General features: G+C 52.2%; 1 protein-coding gene across 1 annotated transcript in view; it reads left to right on the top strand.

Annotated features, from left to right (window-relative positions):
* LOC138468303 (zinc finger protein 318-like) overlaps positions 1-18980 on the top strand; it is a 768785-nt gene that overhangs the window by 561663 nt on the left and 188142 nt on the right. The gene's annotated exons all lie outside the window — the stretch shown is intronic.

The raw sequence follows: 18980 nt of genomic DNA, 5'->3' as shown, positions 1-18980 counted from the left end.
TGGGGCAATTATTTGAGCAAGTAGCCTCTTCTATTTCCTGTGCCGCCTTTTCTGACCAGATATTTTTTCAGCCAAACAGGTGATCTTATAGGCAAACCGCTTTAATTTCACCTCAAGAGTTATAAGGAATTGTTTAAGCATTTATTAACTTCTGCTTTGCTCACTTACACTCCTGTGAGAGCAAATCTACCTTATCGCGGCATGTGTTCACTCTTGTGTTTAGGGGTTTAGATTTTAAGTGAAGCCCAGTGATCTCTACACATTTCTGGAAGTTTGATATAACTAGGCTAGGGCTACAGTTCTCTTCCAGGCAATAGAAGATCTCATTAAGGGTGGTGTTCATGATCTCTTGCATGATGTGGTCTGGTAACAGTTTAGCCCAATTCCTTTTTCTTCCCATATTGGGGCTGCTTCAACTGGACGTGCTCAAGAGGAGCCAATAGCCCTGCTATTTTGATCATTCCCCCAGATCAAATTAAGTGATAATGCTGCATTGTCACTATGTGGCTTAGGGATAACCATGAATACTTAAAAATGTACCCAATCGCATACTCAGTATAAAATAGTGTGACGAATCCCACAATATTGTCACTGCTTCCAAAGGGGGGGAAATCACCTTCTCATGAGGCAAGGGTGGTTAGGACGCTACCCGATAGTCCATCTGGGGGTAGTACTCAGTGGATAGATCTGATTGGAGGGGAAACCCCCTTTGGGACAAGTGAACACCACATCGGGAGAACGTGATACCCCCACCAAGCACATGACCCTGGTACCCCTTACCACACTTAACCTTTCCTTCACATCCTTCCTTTTCAAACCTATCCTCGCACTGTATGTACTTTTCTAAGGCAGTCCAAATGGAGAGTACTGAGATGAGGAGTCTTGGTGAGTTACTACATCAACACTTGGTACTTTGACAAGGTGGAAATGCGGAGTAATACAGAGTAACCATTCGAACCACTTTCAACAGTCTAGTGGTTCACGCACAGTGATTGGAGGAAACGAGATAAACTCCAAAGAAGGACTTGACAAGGCGTCAAGCCCTACCTGGAGGAACACGAGAGCCAGAAGGAGCCTGATGTGCAGGTGGGTGATGACCGGGATGCTGTGAGGAGGGAGAGAGGGACAGGGGCAATTGGCAGGTTGTGCATACCTTTATAAAAGGACATGTCCGCATTAGCGTCAAAGGGGTGAAGAAGAGGCTGGACGCCAAGTACAGACAAGTGATGGAGAATCCATGATCCTCGCATCTGCAGCCACATTAATCTGCAATTCTGGCAGCATCATTATACGCCAAGCCACACACCTCAGGGGCATCAGGGTCTTGGGCTTCCCTCAGCAAGGAAGACTAGCAGGTGGAGGCTTATGGGAGAATGGCATCTGCGAATTCGGGCCTTCGCGTATACTATCTTGGCATTCACCAATCCAAAATTGTTGACGGAAATCGCTAACTTCGAATGGATTGTGTCCTTCAACGTATTCCTCATCTATGACATGTAATGTCCACAGCTGTGCTGCTTCGGAATTTCTTCCGGCAGAGGGCGCCCTTGCGTCGATGACGTCGCGTCGATGTCCCTCAAAGGCCTTTGTCGAGGGTTAAGACATCGGATGTTATAAGTAGAACGCACGGCGCCCGTAGCCTCAGTTCCGTTTTTCCGCAAACGTGTTTGCTTCAAGAACTTGGCGCGCCTCGTGTCTTCAACTTCGTATTTTACTACTGTCGTCTTCTTCCATCCCGATGACCTGTGGTCTGGCTTCAAGAAGTGTTGGGACTGCAGGTCCAAGATGTTCCTCACAGACCCACACCGTATCTGCTTGTGGTGCCTGGGCGAGGACCACACTACGGACAACTGCTCGAAGTGGCATTCGTTGACTGCCAAGGCCTTGCAGGAGCGTAAGGGGAAATTAAAGGTAGGCCATGTTTCCAAACCCCGTAAATCCAAATTGTCTGGGATGTCGAGGGGGGCTTTTTGGGAGCAGATGTTACAGATTTTTCAGTCTCACAGCACAGCCCCGTCCGCGCCTTGAGTTGAAGCCGGCGTGGGTCGGTCTCGGTCCGATACTCGTATGCCCTCGGGCTTGGGTATGCAGCGCGATAAACATTTGGAGCCGCAGAGGTCCCGTTCAAACAAGGCATCAAGAGATCACCAGAGCAATCCAGGTCGCATTTGTCGTCACCCACGAGACCGTCGAAGCCTGAGAAGCTGCTGAAGAAGGGGTCAACGCCTTCCGCACCGTATCCATCAAAGGAGTCTGTCGGGTCTCTCCCTGGGGTTGGACATTCGAGGCCTTCAAAATCTTCACGCCGTTGTCGATGCCAGTAGTCAGAGCCGTCGGCGACTGTTGGGCTGGAGTTGCCGTCAGAAGCAAGCCCCTGTGACTACAAGACCGCCTAGAAAGGCTCTTGCTAAAACTGTGAAGACTGTTTCAGATAAGAGGTGCACATTTTTGAGGAGGATGAGGAGAGGTCTGATGGTGACGTTGGGCCTTTCGTTCTGCCTTATGGGACACACAATGCTCCGGAATGTCTCATGGGGAGGACGATAGTAGGATTGAGCATTTGCGTCAGTCCTTAAATGATGCCAGTGGCCTCGACACCTCTGCTGAGGTGGAATTTGGGAAACCCGATCCGGGTGAGCATGCGGAATCCTCCTATAGGAGGGTGATGTTGAACGTTGCTGAGTACCTGGGTTGGTCCAGGCCTCAGGTTGAGTATGATCAAGATGATCTTACAGACATATTGGATCATGGTCCTTACGCTGACCCGGTGTTGCCATTTCATGTGGCCTTACAGAAAAGGGTGGCTGCTACTTGGACTTCCCCGGAATCTATTCCGGTGGTTAACAAGTCTTTGTCGAAGAAATACTGCCCATCCAGTGGCTACCGCAGCTACTTATCCACTCACCCCACTCCCGAGAGTTTGGTGGTTCAGGCGGCTACGGCCACCTCAAAGCAAGCAGCGTACCCCTCCATCCCTCCCTGTCGCAGCATCTCGAAGAATGGCAAGCCATTACTTCGGATGCATGGGCCCTGGATACAATAGCCCATGGTTACTGCCTCCCTTTTCTCCGAAGGCCTCACGGAAATCCACCGGGGACACTCTTTGAAGGTTCCGGATCCACTCCTTGTGCAGGAGATTTTGGCCCTGCTGGAGAAAAGCACTATAGAACTGGTACCTGTGGCAGAGTGGAAAAGGGCTGGTATTTCCCTTATTTTCTGATACCCAAGGACGGAGGACTGAGACCCATCTTGGACTTGGGTTATTTGAACAAGTTCCTCAGGAAGGAAAAGTTCAAGATAGTCACTCTTTCTCAGATCCTTCAGGCCCTCCAACCTCAGGATTGGTTGGTGTCATTGGACCTGCAGGATGCTTATTTTCATGTGCCGATTCATCTCAAGCACAGAAATACCTGAGGTTTGCAGTCAGTGGATCCCACTATCAGTTTCGGGTCCTGCCGTTCGGGCTCACTTCCGTCCCAAGGTTTTCACCAAGCTCATGCTTCTGGTGGCAGCACATCTCAAGAGGTGGGGGATTCACGTCTACCCCTACCTGGATGATTAGCTGATAATGGCGCGTTCTCCCGAACAAGCCTTGGATCATCTCCGCGTCACCTGCCACTCCCTTCACAAGCTGGGCTTCTCCCTCAACTTGAGGAAGTCGCATATGACCCCATCCCAATGGCTCCAGTACATAGGGGCAGTTTTGGAAACGTCCTTGGGATTGTGCTCGCCGCCCAAGGTGAGGGCTTATCACATTCTTCAGATGGTCACAAAGTTTCAGCACGCCCAGAGTCTTCCGGCTTTCGAATTCTTAAGGTTGCTCAGCCTCATGACATCCTGCATTTTTCTGGTGCCATAGGCCCGCTTGAGGATGAGATCCCTTCAGTGGGCCCTAAGAATTCAATGGTCCCAGTTCTCGGGCAGGATGTCTGATCTCCTTCATGTTCTGTTGTCGGTCTCGCAGGACCTTCTTTGGTGGGTCGACGAGAAGAATCTCATGAGTGGGGAGCCTTTTTGGCAACCGTGGCTGGATGTAACGGTGGTGACAGACGCTGCCTTGACAGGGTGGGGAGCTCATGCAGACGATCTGTCAGTCAGCGGTCGTTGGTCTCCATCGGAGTCCAGACTTCACATCCGTCGTTTTGAGCTGAGAGCCGTCAGGCTGCCATTGAAGGCTTTCCTGCCATCTGTGCGGGGAAAGAATATCCTGATAATGACGGACAACACGGTGGCAATGCATTACCTCAACAAAAGAGTGGGTGTAGGGTTACTGCCTCCGTGCAGGGAGGCAACGCAGCTCTGGTTCTGGACGATCGACGAGGGAATGTCCCTATCCGCGGTGCCATCTGAGCAGGCAGAGCGCCGTCTCCCATGAGTAGGAGCTAGCTCATGAAGTCCTTCAGGAGATCTTTGCCCTTTGGGGAACCCCACAGGTGGACCTGTTCGCAACCGGGGTCAACCGGACGTGCAAGATTTACTGCTCAAGGTAATTTCCTCTGAGAGGAGCTTTAGGAGACACGTTCGTAGTTGAGTGGTTTTTCCCGTGACTACGCGTTTCCTCCACTCCCCGTCATCCCTCAAGTTCTCAGGAGGTTGAGAAGGTTCGGAACCCGCATGATGCTCATTGCCCCGGATTGGGCCAGTAGAGCATGGTACTCGGACCTTCTAGACATGTCCATCTGTCCTCCAATATGTCTGCCCCTCAGAGAGGATCTTCTCTCAAGGGAGAAAGGTCGGGTTCTCCATCCAGAGGTCAAGACTTTCAAACTTTATGCATGGTTTCTGAGAGGTTGAGATATAGAGATTGGGACCTTCCAGAGGACGTAATGGAGGTGTTGCTTTCGGCTCGACGGCCAGCAGCGAAGTTCTTGTACCGTCGTCGTTGGCGTAAGTTTTGCGACTGGTGCACGGAAAGGAATGTGGATCCTTTTCAGTGCTCGATTCCGGAGGTTCTCTTTCTTGCTTTCCTTGGCCCACAGGTGTCTTCAGGTGGGCCCTATTAAAGGTTAGTTGGCAGCACTGTCTATATTTAAGCGTTCTTCAGAGGAATGCTCTTATTTTAAAATTCCACTGATCACTCAGTTTGTGAAAGGGCTCACAAATGTGTCCCCGCTGTCACCATTTCAGGTGCCAGTCTGGGACCTTAATTTGGTTTTGAAATTTGATGGGTGCTCCCATTTGAACCTTTGCAATCTTACCCGTTGAGGCTTTTGAAAAAGTTTTCTTGATTGCAGTTACGTCTGCTAGAGGAGTGAGCGAGTTGCAGGCACTTTTTTCTAAGCCACCCTTTACTTTGTTCCACAAGGACAGGGTTGTACTAAGAGTTTGTTCATCCTTTCTACCTAAGGTTGTGTCAGAATTTCATTTGAGTCAGAAGGTGGTACTCCCCACTTTCTATCCTCCTCCTCATCCTGGAAAGGGTGAGGAACGGCTCCATAGGTTGGATCCTTGGAGAGCTTTAATCTTTTATCTCTCCAGAATGACCAAGGTCTTAGTGGACGACCTGCTCTTTGTGGGAAAGACTGGACACCTTTTGGGACAGGCTGTTTCTAAGCAGATCCTGTCTGGGTGGATTATCCTCACTATTTCGGAATGCTACTGGTTGGCTGGTAAGGACCCTCCTGAGGGTTTGCAGGCACACTCCACCAGGGGCATTGCCACTTCGACAGCACTCGAGGGGTGTGTTGGTTCAGAATATCTGTGACGCTGCAACGTGGTCCTCTTTACATGCGTTTGTTATGCTTTACTCCCCGGATACGGCCCAGACTCAGGATGGGGCCTTTGGTAAGGCAGTGCTGTATGCTGCCATTTTTAATTGGGTATGTCTAAATTCTTTTCCCTCCTCCACTCATCTTTACTGCTTTGGGAGTCTGTCATAGATGAGGAATACGCAATCCATTCGAAGAACAAGTTACTAACTGGTAACGTTCTTTCAACTGGATGTTCCTCCAACGTATTCCTCATCACCCTCCCAGCCTACCCCTCTCAAGAATGTCCTATGCCGTTGTAGCTTATGTCCCGCAAGGCTAAGTGCAGTCGACTGGGTACTCTGGGCATGTGTGCCACAGGTTGTGAGGGAAGAAAAAACATGAACTGAGGCTACGGGCACCGTGTGTCTTACTTACAACATCCGATGACGTCACCCTCGACGGAGGCCTTCGAAGGACATCGACTCGATGCCATTGACGCAAGGGTGTCATCTGCCGCAAAAGATTTCCGAAGCAGCACAGCTGTGGAAATTACATGTCATAGATGAGGAATACTTTGGAGGAACATCCAGTCGAAAGAACGTTACCAGTTTGATAATTAACTTGTACTTCTTACCAGACCTCCCACTCAACAGGCAGGCTGCTTTCAAGACGGGGCTTGCAGAAGCAAAAGTAGTGGCTCAAGATTTGCTGGAGTCAAACACATTGACACGGCGGTGAGAGGAATATGCGTGGCTGCAGACAAGCGTCGATCAGCATGGTTGCGTGCTGCCAAATTCACCACTGATTTGCAGGAGCGTATCCTGGACTTTCCTTTCGAAGGGACAGAGTCTTCCACTCCTTTACGGATGAGGAGCTCAATAAAAAGACCAGCTTCCAGACAGAAAAATCGCTGGCAACTCTGACCAAGTCGGCAGCCAAGCCTTTTGGGTAACTGGGCAGAGCAGACAAGCTGAACCGGTTGTTCGGGGGCTTCTAGGACCGTAGGTCTAGACATCCGGACAAGTCGCCTAATCCACAGACATGCAAGCACCATCGGAGCACCCCAAAGGGATTCTTTCAGTCCCCCTCCTCCAACCAGGCCTCTGAGGCCAAGAAGCAATGAGGGTGGAATCCTGGTCCACCCATCACCAGTGTGGGCAGAATGGCTCTCCACAAGATGCAATTGCGTTCTCGGATAAAAGACTCGCCCTGGGTTTTCCTCCATTACTGCGGATAGGTGCCCCGGTTTTGATGGCAGAGATTGTTTCTCCACTTTCACAGCTAGCGGAAAAGGTGCTTCGAAGGGATTGTGTCCTCTGACGTATTCCTCATCTTAGATATCTCCTTCCAGCTCTCCTGGCCTCGGAACATTTTTTCTCTCTAGAGGGCGCTGCGCGTCGACGTCCTCCGAGTCGATGTCCCTCGACAGCCGCCGTGTCAACGTCATCCTGCCTATAAAGGCCGCGCGCAGCGTCCGTTGCTCAGTTCCGTTTTTCCGCGCTTACTCAGTGCCTCGGAATACCGTTGCTCAGTTCTTGTCAGATTAATCCTATCTACCTCGAGTTATTCGATCCGTACTCCATGGCTTCCTCGTCGGGACCGACAACTCCTCGATCCGGCTTCAAAAAATGCCGAGATTGTGGGAAAAAGATGTCGCTGACTGACCCTCACAGAGTTTCTGTGGTGTTTGGGAGCTGAACACCATTGTTCGGAATGCGAGGACTGTATGTCCATGACAGCTAAGGCCCTGAAGGAGCGTAGGGGGAAGCTGGAGAAAGGTAAGACTTTTAAAGCTTCTTCTTCGTCGACGAAGTCGAGACACTCGTCTCCTCGTCACCATTCGCGCTCCAGGTCTCGGAGTGGGTCCCATCACTCCTCGAGATCGAAGCACTCGAAGAGGAGATGTCGAAGATCCCCTTCTCCGTCTTCCTCTTCCTCTGTTTCGCCAAAAAGAATCCCTTGCCCCACGAAACATAGTTCCCAGGCTGAATGGGAGGAATTCCGCAAAAATATGATGAGCGTCTTCGAGAAAGCGGCCTCGACCACCTCGAAGACTGCCGAGAGCGATGCTCTGGTCGAAAGACCCGAAGGTCAAAAACACTGCGAGTCGCAGTACCCGGCAAAGGAAACCTCTCGAGCGCGTCTCGAACCCTCGAGTAGGACTATGACCTCCAACCCTTCCTCGAAGGTTCCGTCGACACCGTCGACGAGGGTTCCGTCGACGCCGAGGTCGGTGTCTTCGACGCCGTTGTCGAAGGGACTTTCGACACACGGGTCTGTCGACTCGACGCCAGCGTCGACGCCAAGAAAAGTCACGGTTCTCCAGCATGGGGTCTGGCATGGATTCACATGCTCATGAATATTCCCCGTCGTCAGGCTGGGAATCCTCGGTAAAGAAAAAACCAGTATCAGTTTCGTTTCTGATCTGTCTTTCGTAGTAATAACCAATCACTGGTCTCTGCGTCATACTGACCACAGCCAATGACTGCCCTCTACCTAAGCACCGCCTCTGGCAGCCATCTTCAGATTTTTACCGCACGTTCATGTGTTGGGATCCTCGTGCTATTGCTCTCGAGCGTTAGTGCTATTTTTTCGCGCTTTTTACAAAAAACTTCGATAAGACAGTGGACGATTCCCTTCAGGCCATCAAGGCGGATACTGAGACGGCCCGGGCCCTTGGAGTCCTGCAACGACGGACGCCCTTTCGGAGCGGCGGAGGCAAGGGCGCCTCCAAAGGTTCCGGCGGCGGTTTCGCTTCCTACCGTCAAGCGGCCCGCTCGTCGTCGCAAGAGGCCTACAGAGGACGAGGCAAGTCTAGCGGACCCCGCCGTCGTCGCCAAGGAGGTCAAGGCGGCAAGGCCGCGTCCAAGCAGGATTGAACCGGCCTTGGGGTCGGGCCCCCACCGAAGCACCCCGGTGGGAGGCCGGCTGGCGGGCTTCGTCAGCGTGTGGGAGTCCATCTCCACCGACCGTTGGGTGCTGGACGCCCTGGCCCGGGGCCACGCGCTCGAGTTTCAAAGAAGGTGCCCGCGCGTCCCCCCCGTGGCCAGGAAAGAACTTCACGTCCCTCAACTTCTCCTGGAGGTAAAGGCGATGCTCAGAAAGGGCGCCATCGAACTCGTCCCAAAGAGGCTTCGGGGCTCCGGAGTCTACTCGAGATACTTCCTCGTGAAGAAGACGACGGGAGGATGGCGCCCCATCCTGGACCTGCGACGTCTGAACAAGTTCATCAAGGCGCAGAAGTTCCGGATGGTCACCCTCCAGCACGTCCTGGGTCAGCTGGAGGAAGGAGACTTCCTATCGTCATTGGATTTGGAGGATGCCTACTTCCACATTCCCATCCTAAAGGGGCACCGCAAATTCCTCAGATTCGTGGTCCAAGGGCGTCATTACCAGTTCAAAGCCCTTCCCTTCGGACTACGGTCGGCACCCAGGGTATTCACCAAGTGCCTTGCACCGGTGGCGGCGCAGCTGCGCCGCGAGGGGATCCACGTCTACCCCTACCTGGACGACTGGCTCATCCGCGCCAAGACGAGGGGGCTCGCCGTGGTCCACACGGCAAGGACCGTCCAATTCCTCACGGACCTGGGATTCTCCGTGAACTACGCCAAATCCCACCTGGTGCCCGCGCAAGTCGCACTGTTTCTGGGAGCGAGGCTCGACACAGAGTCCCTTCTGGCCTCCCCGTCGGAGGAGAGGACCAGGACCATCTTGGGCAAGGTGCAACGGATGTTGGTGGCCGACGCGGCCAAAGTGAGGTCCATCAAGTCCCTCCTCGGGATGATGTCTTCCTGCATCTACCTCATTCCCATGTGCAGGCTCCGGATGCGCCCGTTGCAAGAATTCCTGGATGCGCGCTGGATCCAGACGACGGGCAGCTTCGAGGAAAGGATCAAGCTCGACGAGAGTTTCCGACGAGCGATACGGTGGTGGGGCACCCGCGCGCATCTGACGGCGGGCATGGATTTCCAGACCCCAGCCCACCAGGAGACTGTGACCACGGATGCCTCCCTGGAAGGGTGGGGAGCGCACACCGAAAATCTGCACGCAAGGGGACTCTGGCTCCAGACGGAGAAGTCCCTACATATCAACGTCCTGGAGCTCCGTGCAGTGTTTTGGGCCCTCAGGTCCTTCCTTCCGTCCCTCAAGGGCAAGGTGGTGAGGATCTTCACCGACAACACCACCACCATGTTTTACATCAGGAAACAGGGCGGAACCAGGTCCCCAGCGCTGTCCAAGGAGGCGCAGGACCTGTGGCATTGGGCCGTCGCCCAAGGGATTTTTCTGGTGCCGTTTCATCTGGCAGGGATAAAAAACACCATCGCCGACTCACTCAGCAGGGAGCTGCGCTCGTGCCACGAGTGGGAACTACGGCAGGATCTTGTGGATCGCCTCTTCCGACGGTGGGGCACACCCCAGATCGACCTGTTCGCGACGGCGACGAACACCAAGTGCCGGAGGTTCGCCAGCAGGTTTCCCCAGACGAGGAGCATGGGCGATGCTTTCTCGTTCCCCTGGGAGGGCCTGTTCCTCTACGCGTTCCCTCCCTTGCCTCTGCTAATCCGGCTCGTCAACCAGCTCAAGAGGTCACGGTGCAGGATGATCCTCGTCGCACCTGCGTGGCCGAGGCAGATATGGTTCCCGGACCTTCTGGACTTGTCAGCGTCCCCGCCGATCAAGCTGCCGGCGGACGCGGATCTACTCTCCAGGGAAGGAGGCGCCATCCTCCACCACGACCCGAAGTCGCTGAACTTGCAGGCCTGGCTCCTGCAGCACTAGAGTTTGGAGGATACGACATACCGGCCGATTGCAGAGAGGTTCTTGCAAAGGCCAGGGCGTCCTCGACTCTTAAATGCTACGGACACAAATGGAAGAGGTTCTCTGTCTGGTGCCACGCACAGAAGATTAACCCTCTACGGATTACGGCTCCCCAAGTACTGCCGTACCTGCTGACGCTGGCCAAAGCTGGTCTGGCACATGCGTCCATCAAGATTCATCTTGCTGCGATCTCCCGATACACCAGAACCACGGGCCGGACGTCCTTGTGGTCTCATCGTCTGGTGAAAGAGTTCATGAAGGGACTGTTCAGATCGTTCCCGCCGGTGAAGGCTCCGGCCCCGGCGTGGGAGCTCAACGTGGTGCTGACCAAGCTCATGGGACCTCCGTTCGAGCCTCTGCACTCGGCCCCGTTGAAGTTTCTATCGTGGAAAACAGCTTTTCTTGTGGCCATCACCTCCGCACAACGAGTGGGAGAGATCCAGGCCCTTTCCTGCAAGGCCCCGTACTTGACTTTCCACGACACGAGGGTAGTGCTCAGGACGCACCCCTCCTTCATGCCCAAGGTACCGTCGGACTTCCATCTCAACGAACCCTTGGTGTTACCTGTGTTCTTCCCGTCGCCTTCGTCGCCGGCTGAGAGGACTTTGCACTCGCTGGATGTAGCTAGAGCGCTGAAGTTCTACGTGGACCGCACGAAGGGTTTTCGGAAGACGTCACAACTCTTTGTGAACTTTGGACCTGTCAATCAGGGGAAGGCTCTCTCGAAGGCTTCCATCTCCAGATGGCTCTCCGGCTGTATCATGTGCTGTCACCGGTTGGCAAACCGACCGCTGCCTGGCCGTCCGAGAGCCCATTCCACCAGAGCGATCGCAGCTACCACGGCGTTCCTATCTGGTGTGCCCCTGCTGGACATATGCAGGGCTGCTACGTGGAGGTCGACGCACACCTTCACGAAATTCTACTGCGTCGACCGGGATTCCAGGGAGGAGTCCAGGGTCGGCCAAGCAGTGCTGCGCAACCTGTTCGCCTGAGGTGAGCCTGGTGAGGAGGTAAGATGCTTAATGTTGAGTTGATGTGATGCTTAATGTTGAGCCTTTGCCACCTCCCGTGGTTGTGCATGTGTGTACTGCTATGTATTCTTTATTCATGAGCATGTGAATCCATGCCAGACCCCATGCTGGAGAAGGAACAAGTTACTTACCTGTAACTGTTGTTCTCCAGCATGGGTCTGGCATGGATTCACATGCGAACCCTCCCGCCTACCCCTCTGCGGCTCTTCACTTGGTCATACTGCCACTTCACGTGCTTCCAAATCTGAAGATGGCTGCCAGAGGCGGTGCTTAGGTAGAGGGCAGTCATTGGCTGTGGTCAGTATGACGCAGAGACCAGTGATTGGTTATTACTACGAAAGACAGATCAGAAACGAAACCGATACTGGTTTTTTCTTTACCGAGGATTCCCAGCCTGACGACGGGGAATATTCATGAGCATGTGAATCCATGCCAGACCCATGCTGGAGAACAACAGTTACAGGTAAGTAACTTGTTCCTTACGACACACCCAGTGACTATACCCAGGTCCTCGACGTCGATGGCTTCGAGATTGTCGAGTAGAATTCCAATTCTGTCGAGGTCTTCGAGGCCTCCGCCTTCCTTTTCGACGCCACGCTCGAAGCCTTCGGCGTCGACGACATCAACGTTTTCGAGGCCAATAATGACAAGTTCGGCACCCTCTGCCTTGGAAATGGGATTTACTCCCTTTATGAGTTCAGAACAATTGAGAACTATGTCCTCAATTTTGGAAGAGGGTGAATTGTCTGAACAGGAAGACACATTTGAGTTGCAGGGACCTGTAACCCCAATTAGAGAGGAATTTTCCTCTGAAGAACGCAGGTTAAAGGACCTTCATGATTCTTTACATGAGGCAAGTGGGTTGGACACTTCCCCTGAGGTGGAGTTTGCTAGGCCAGACCCGGGGGAGCATGCTGAAACCCCCTATAGAGCCTTAATGGCCAGGATCACAGAGTTCATGGGGTGGTCTGCACCTTCACAATCTTTCCAACAAGATGACCTCACGGATATTCTTGACAAAGGCCCACAGGAGGATCCTGTGGTGCCTTTTCATAAAGCTCTTCAGAGGAAGATCATGACAAACTGGGAAACCCCAGATGTCGTACCAGCAGTAAATAAAAAACTGTCTAGAAGTACAGGGTATCTTCTACAGACCCAGAGTTTTTGTCTAAACACCCATCCCCAGAAAGTCTGGTGGTACAGGCAGCATCCTCTACCGATGTCAAGACGGCTTATCCTACCGTCCCACAGGACAGGGACGATAAAAAATATGATGCTATGGCAAAGAAAGTCTTTTCAGCATGGCGTTAAAATCTGTTAATGCTACTTGTACCCTTGCTAGGTTCAGCCATACACTTTGGGAGTGTGCTTCTACAGCGGCTGACTGCATCCCGGAGGGAGAAGAAAGGGATGCGTTCCTGAATATTATACAGGACGGTAAAGACGCTATGTGCGAATCCCTCCAGACGGGCATTGATTCGGCTGACAGTATCAGCAGAGCAATGGCGGCAAGTACATCAACCAGGAGATTTGCTTGGTTGAGAAAGTCTGGTTTTGCCCCAGATGTGCAAGCCAGGCTCTTGAACATGCCATTCGATGCCTCTTCCTTGTTCGGGAAAAAGGCGGATGACAGTTTAGAGAAACTGCAAACTTCAAAAGCAGCAGCAAAATCCCTAGGAGCTGCAATCCGTCAGACTCCTTTTCGTCCCACAGGAACCTCTGCGAGAGGCAAGTCCTTTCGCTTCTACTCCGCATTCGGAAGAGGTAGAGGACGACCGGCTCAAAGGGGACAAAGAAGAACTACCCGAGGTGGACGGGGTAGATATTCAAAAGCCGCAGCAACAGCAGGTGCCTCTTTACCATCGGCATCTGCATCAGCCGCCCCAAAACCACTCTGAGGACTTCCCTCACAGGACACCTGTAGGAGGCAGGTTGACTCAACATCTGGCGGTATGGCAGGCTATCATGTCAGATGCTTGGGCATTGGAAACAGTTGCCCAAGGTTACTGCCTGCCTTTCCTACGTATACCTCAGAGTCATCCACCAGGGATCAGCTCTCAGAAATCTCCAGATCCGCTCCTCTTGAAGGAAATTTTGGACCTGCTAGAGAAAGGTGCCATAGAACCGGTACCTGTAGCGGAGAGGAACAAGGGCTGGTACTCCCCTTACTTTCTCATTCCAAAGAAAGACGGAGGACTGAGACCCATCTTGGACTTGCGAGAATTGAACAAATTCCTCAGAAAAGACAAATTCAAGATGGTCACTCTTTCTCAGATCCTCCAGGCCCTTCAGTTCCAGGACTGGTTGGTATCTCTGGACCTTCAGGACGCTTATTTCCATGTGCCTATCCATCTCAAACACAGGAAATACCTGAGGTTCGCAATTGGCAACTCTCACTATCAATTTCGAGTGCTGCCATTTGGGCTGACCTCCGCCCCGAGGGTCTTCACCAAGTTAATGTCGGTAGTGGCTGCAAGTCTAAGGAGGGAAGGGATTCACGTCTACCCCTACCTGGACGATTGGTTGATCAGGGCTGTTTCTTCGGAACAAGCTCAGATCCAGCTAAATCACGTGTGCCACTTCCTTCACAGACTGGGCTTCTCCCTCAATTTAAAGAAGTCACAAATGATACGCAGAGACTCCAGTTCATAGGAGCGATCCTGGACACTTCCCTGGGAAAAGCCTCGCCACCAGAGGTGAGGGCTCAAGATATTCTACAGATGGTTACCAAGTTCCAACATGCCCAACGTCTCCCAGCCTTCGACTTTTTGAGGTTGCTAGGCCTCATGGCATCCTGCATTTTCCTAGTGCCACAGGCTCGCCTGTGAATGAGATCCCTCCAGTGGGCACTGAGGACTCAGTGGTCACAATTCTCAGGGAGAATGACAGATCTTCTTCAGGTTCCCGACAGAGTAGCTCGAGACCTTCAGTGGTGGGCCTGTCAGGAGAACATTCTGAAAGGAGAACAGTTTTGGCAACCCTGGCCGGAGATAACAGTAGTCACGGATGCCTCACTCACGGGGTGGGGAGCCCACGCCAATGACTTGACCATCAGCGGTCGTTGGTCTCCATCGGAGTCCAGACTACATATCAACCTGTTAGAGCTGAGAGCCATCAGACTTGCGCTGAAGGCGTTCCTGCCAGCTGTACAAGGGAAGAACGTCCTGATAATGACGGACAACACGGTGGCCATGCATTACCTCAACAAAAGAGGAGGCGTAAGATCATTACCCCTGTGCAGAGAGGCGATGCAGCTCTGGTTTTGGGCAATCCAAGAAGGAATCTCTCTATCGGCAGTTCACCTAGCCGGAGAGAAGAACTTGACAGCGGACGCTCTGAGCAGGCAGAACACAGTCTCCCACGAGTGGGAGCTAGCTCAGGAAGTCCTTCAAGAGATCTTCGCCCTTTGGGGAACCCCTCAGGTAGATCTGTTCGCCACCAGCCTAAACAGGAAATGCGACCTGTTCTGCTCAAGGGAATTTCCCCCGAGAGGAGCTCTGGGAGACGCGTTCATAGTGGACTGGGAGTTTCCGCTTCTGTACGCGTTCCCACCGGTCCCTGTCATTCCTCAAATGATCAGGAGGTTGAGAAGATTCCGGCGAACCATGATCCTAATTGCCCCGGATTGGGCCAGGAGAACGTGGTACCCGGACCTTCTAGACTTGTCTATCTGCCCTCCAATTCACTCAAAGAGAACCTACTCTCACAGAAGGGAGGTCAGGTTCTCCATCCAGACATCAAAACCCTCAACCTTCACGCTTGGCTTCTGAAAGGCTGAGGTACAAGGATTGGGACCTCCCTGATGATGTTATGGAGGTGTTGCTTTCGGCAAGGAGGCCAGCAACAAAGTCTTTATACCGCTGCCGTTGGAACAGATTTTGCAGCTGGTGTAGAGAACAGAATATCGACCCTTTTTCATGTGGTACACCAATGGTTTTGTCCTTCCTACTATATTGGCAAATTCAGGCCTTCAAGTTGGCACCATTAAGGGCTATCTCGCAGCGCTATCCATCTTTAAGCGTACTGCGGAAGAACCATCCTATTTCAAATTACCCTTGGTAATACAGTTTCTAAAGGGGTTAACCAATGTTTATCCCCCAAGACCATTCCAAGATCCCCTATGGGATTTCAACTTAGTACTAACTTTCCTGATGGGCACACCTTTCGAACCTCTCCATTCTTGTTCGTTAAGATTCCTTACCCTTAAAACTGTTTTATTAATAGCACTTACATCTGCTAGAAGGGTGAGCGAATTACAAGCTCTTTCTTGTAAACCCCCTCACACAATATTTCACAAAGACAAAGTTGTCCTGCAAGTGAAGCCTAATTTCCTCCCAAAGATAGTTTCTGAATTCCATATCACTCAGAAGATTACCCTACCATCTTTCTATCCTCCTCCTCACCCGGGGAAAGAGGAAGAGAGGTTACACAGGCTAGACCCTAGGAGGGCTTTAAGTTTTTACATCAGTAGACTAGCCAGGATAAGACAGGCAGACCATCTGTTTGTAGGTTACGCAGGTCACAAGCTGGGATTACCAATGACTAAGCAGACCATTTCCAGATGGATCATTCTAGCCATTCTGGAATGTTATAAACTGGCTGGGAAATAGCCCCCTCAAAACCTTAGGGCTCATTCGACCAGAGGTATTGCAGCTTCATCGGCCCTCAAAAGAGGCGTGCCGATTAGACATCTGTGCGGCCGCTACATGGTCGTCTGTCCATACCTTTACACGTTTTTACAATTTGGATTCCTCCTCCAGTCAAGAGACTAGGTTTGGAACGGCTGTACTGCATTCTATTCATCAATAGAAGACAGCGTGAAGTCAGTACTCCCTCCTCCAATAATAGAATACTGCTATGGGAGCCTATCTAAGATGAGGAATACGTCGGAGGACACAATCCCTTCGAAGAACAAGTTACTTCTTACCTTGTAACGTTCTTTCGACGGGATGTTCCTCCGACGTATTCCTCATCGACCCTCCCATCCATCCCCGCAGTTCTACTTCCCTTGTTGTTGCAGCTTACGCTCCTTCAGGGTGATTAGTTTAGTCCATAAAGTATTATTGTGGGCTACAAAACGGAACTGAGCAACGGACGCTGTGCGCAGCCTTTATAGGCAGGATGACGTCGACGTGGCGGCTGTCGAGGGACATCGACTCGGAATACGTCGACGCGCAGCGCCCTCTAGAGAGAAAAAAATTTCCGAGGCCAGCAGAGCTGGAAGGAGATATCTAAGATGAGGAATACGTCGGAGGAACATCCCGTCGAAAGAACGTTACAAGGTAAGAAGTAACTTGTTCTTCTGAGTCAAAGGGGCTCTGGTGGTTATTCCAGAATGTGTGCCATCCCCAAAAAGAACCAGGCTGGCCTGAGGGAGGTACTCAACCGGTCATAGCTCATCCTTTACCTCCAACTCCGATTCAAGATAATGCCAGTGCAGATCTCGCAGGTCCTCTGCGAGGGACCTTAGATGTGCTCCCTGGACCAAAAGGAGGTATACCTGCACGTTCTGATTTACCAGCCACACAGGCAATTCCTGCGTTTCAGTGATGGGGCGGCAGCTCCAATATAGAGCGCTGGCATTCGACCTCGCTTCCGCACCACGTGTCTTCATGGAACTGATGAACACCATAGCAGCGTTGCTGTGAGCAAGGGGTCACCATGTCTGTCCATATTTGAACATCTTGCTCATTAGGGACTGCTTGTAAGAGGCAGCATGCAGCACAATACCATGCCTCATTGACCGCCTCTACCACTTGGTGTTCTCTGTGCATCAGACAAGGCTGAATTTACCCCCCTCAGTCCTTGATCTTTCTCTGACTGCCCTGGGACTGGAACAGACCGAGGATCTTCCCAACTCAGGAAAGGATCAAGGCGATGCTCAAGGCTAATGGACAGGCAAGTCACGTCAGCATGGTGGTATCAACACCTGCTGGGCCTCATGGTGGCATGTCTTTTGGCGGTGCTGCTTGCCAGGCTGAAAGTTAGACAGTTGCAGTTAGCCACAAACTGGGACTTGGAGAAGGGCTCTCTTGTGGACAAGGTCTCTATCCCAGACAAGGTAATTTCAGATCTAGTCTGGTGGCGATGGTAGGAAAATATAATCATGCGCAGGACCTCTTTCTGCCAGCAGGACCCAGAAGTGGTCCTTAGGACGGATTCCTCATTGGAGGGCTGAGGGGGCGATACTGGACAACTTCATCAACAGCAAGACGAGCACATGAATGTTCTGCAACTGAGAGCAATCCAATTAGCTTTAAGGGCTTTTCTCCTGCTGATCGGGAGCAAAGCGGTTCTCATCAGGACAGACAATACCTCCTCGATGTTTTACCTCAACAAGCAGGATGGATCGATGTCCGATTCTATGCAATCTGCCAAATCTGATCTGGGAGTGTAGCAAGGTATACATCTCAGCGCCGTCCACATCCCGGGAGAGAGCAGCACTGAGGCGGACAGGTTCAGCAGGCTCCAGGCAGACCACTCTGAATGGGAACTGGGCTTGCAGGTCCTCGATACCTTGTTCAGGATCTATAGCCACCCAGAGGTGGATCTATCCGCAACACAGAACAATACAAATCGCAGACGGTTTGCGTCTTGGATGTGGAAGGGCAGTCACTCACTAGGGGATGCCCTCAAAATCTCCTGCATCAACTTGTAGTGTTAGGCGTTCCCTTCAATGCCATTGATACAGAGGGTGTTGAGGAAATTAGTCACAAGACAGTGCTGCTTGTTTCTGCAGGTCCCGGGCTGAACAGCCAGGATCTGGTACTCTGATCCGGTAAGGATGGCACGGCAGGGGCTGGTTCCCCTCTAGATTGTAGGCCCGTTGCACCTCTAACAGCAGGGGGTGTGGGCAGTGGTTCACCCGCAGCCAGAGTCCCTCGCCCTATCAGCCTGGTACCGGAGCAATTGAAAATAAAACTAGGACTATTGCAAACAAATCAGGATATCATTCAAATGGCGAGGAAGGCGTACACTAGACTGCCGTACAATTGTAAGTGGACCAGGTTCTGCTGTGGGCCAAGAAATAGGGGGTGAACCCAGTGTCCTGCTCTCTTGACCATGTCCTGTCATTCTTGGCACACCTGGCCAACACTGAGGTGCAGGTAGAGACACGTTGCACATATCTGCCTGCAATCTGAGCCTACGGGAATATGGAAGAACCGTTCTGCCACTGCGGCGGTGGTGAAGCCACATTTGTAGGGGCTGACCAGACTTGACCCAAAGCCCCCCCCAAACCTCCAGCCTCCCCGCCCCTCCTTGCTGGCCCCAGTCAAAAAACCTCTCCCAGTGTGGGATCTCAATGTGTTGCTGGCAGCACTGGTGCACAAACCGTTTGAGACCATGGCTAATACCGAGATTAAGTGGGCCATGCTGAAGAAGGCGCTATTGGTGTAGGCCTCACGTCAGCTGCCGCATTAGTGAGATACAGGCGTTGGTG

Source organism: Ambystoma mexicanum, chromosome 4q (genome assembly GCF_040938575.1).
Source record: "Ambystoma mexicanum isolate Mex_15411 chromosome 4q, UKY_AmexF1_1, whole genome shotgun sequence".
NCBI classification, from domain to species: domain Eukaryota; kingdom Metazoa; phylum Chordata; class Amphibia; order Caudata; family Ambystomatidae; genus Ambystoma; species Ambystoma mexicanum.
Note: the sequence above shows the minus strand (reverse complement) of the source record. Positions and strands in the feature narration are given on the sequence as shown.